The sequence below is a fragment of the Cervus canadensis genome, chromosome 7, assembly GCF_019320065.1.
Source record: "Cervus canadensis isolate Bull #8, Minnesota chromosome 7, ASM1932006v1, whole genome shotgun sequence".
In the NCBI taxonomy this organism is placed as follows: Eukaryota; Metazoa; Chordata; class Mammalia; order Artiodactyla; family Cervidae; genus Cervus; species Cervus canadensis.
In genome coordinates this window covers 91,051,931-91,053,740 of record NC_057392.1, presented here as the reverse complement: position 1 = coordinate 91,053,740, position 1,810 = coordinate 91,051,931, and the positions used below count along the sequence as shown (strand labels likewise).

The window sequence follows — 1,810 nt, the reverse complement described above, 5'->3', positions numbered from 1 at the left end:
TCCATTATCGTCCCTTGAAAAAGATTAAATGAATGAATGAATATTGGTGCCACTACTAAGTAGCTATTTGAATGATTGCTTTCATTCACTGAGCTTCCGTTTTGAAATCTGTAAAATGGGGACAAAAAATATAGGCAAAGTACATATCGCTGACCTCTTTTTTCTGCCTCGAGTCCTAAGAAAAGTGAAAAGTTAAAGTGTTAGTCACTCATTTGTGTCCAACGTTTTGCTACCCTTACGGACTGTAGCCCACCAGGCTCCATGGAATTTTCCAGGCAAGAATACTGGAGTGGGTTGCCACTTCCTTCTCCCTGGGTCAGGAAGAGCCTGGTGGGATCTTCCCAACCCAGGGATTGAACCTGGGTCTCTTGCATTGAACACAGATTCTTTACTGCCTAAGCTACCGGGAAAGTCCTAAGAAATGACTCCTCAAATTAAATTAAACTATGTTAAATTGGAGCAATAATCAAGAAGCTTAAATGACATAATATATATGAAAGTTTCTAGTACTTCTGGAAGCTGTACATAGAATTGTTAAAAATAATTAACTCCGGGAAGGAGAATCACAGACTGGGGGCCAAGGAGAGAGAGCCTAATTTCAGTATCCTCTTCAGAACCCTTGGATATGTACAGACTATTCAAAATAACAGGTAAATTTAAAAGGGGAAATGTTCCTGGCACACATTAGGCATTCAGCCAAGGTGAGTTTCCCTCATAGGTGACAAGACCAATTCCACTGGTTCACACCAACACCAGGCTGGAACACAAGACTCCAAGTCTCCGTGGTTCCTCCGTTAGGCAGGCTGCGGCGGCGGCGGCTGTTGTCTAAGCGCTAAGTCGAGTCCGACTCTTTGCAACCCCACTGACTGTAGCAGGATAGTCTTAGACAAAATGGCGGCCCAGCAAGTAGCACCCTCGGCTGATTCCTGTTTCCTCTGCGTATCATGGGTGTATCTGTATCAGAAGGTGATTTGCTGGGCTGTGATCTCTGTCACATAATTGTGTATATGGGTTTTGTTGAATGGACAAGTTTGCCTTTGATCTTATTTATCGACAAGAATAAACACATCTCTCAGCACATCTGGAATGTGCCCTACATTCAAGATGAACACTGCACAAATAATACAAATGTCTTACAAACATTGTCCTTGTCTGTTTGGGTGTGGGCATGACAGGCTGGTTCAAAGCTGGACTTTTGAGAAAAATTATAAAAACTTTGCTTTTAACTGTGCCTCAATTTTTAATAACTTTGTGATCTTAGGTAAGTTACTCAACCTCTCAGAGACTTTTATCATGCAAAATGGCTGTAATAATACTACAGATTAAATGAGACTGTGTTTATAAAGCATCCAGAAAATGTAGGCACTAAGTAATATAAATTATTATGATTCTTTTTTTACAAATATTTGTTTATTATTATTTTAAATTTTATTTGGCTGCACCGGGTCTTAGTTGCGACATGTGGGATCTAGTTCCCTGACCAGGGATTGAACCTGGGTCCCCTGCATTGGAAGTGCAGAGTCTTAGCCACTGGGCCACCAGGGAAGTCCCTATTGTGATCCTTTGATCTTTAAAAGCAGCTTTGGTCAACTTTGCTTTGGCAAACTGAAAAAAAAAGTGCTGTTAGATACATTCTGATTGATAAATAAAATAACAAGCCAGGTTAGTCTTCCTTTAACTAAGGAGGCCAAAAATCAGTTTAAGAAACTTAAGCTTTGACTATTGCTTATCAGGTAGGCCATGGCATTTCTGAGATTGCCAGGGCTCTGCTGATTCTGTTTTGTCATGAAACTGGTCACATGTCACCCAG

The 1,810-nt window shown here is 40.8% G+C and overlaps 1 non-coding gene across 1 annotated transcript; it reads right to left on the bottom strand.

Moving 5' to 3' along the window:
• Positions 1-1,472: 1,472 nt before the first annotated feature.
• TRNAG-UCC lies at positions 1,473-1,545 on the bottom strand. The gene has a single exon. It is a non-coding gene; the product is annotated as a tRNA-Gly (tRNA).
• Between the last annotated feature and the right edge of the window lie 265 nt (positions 1,546-1,810).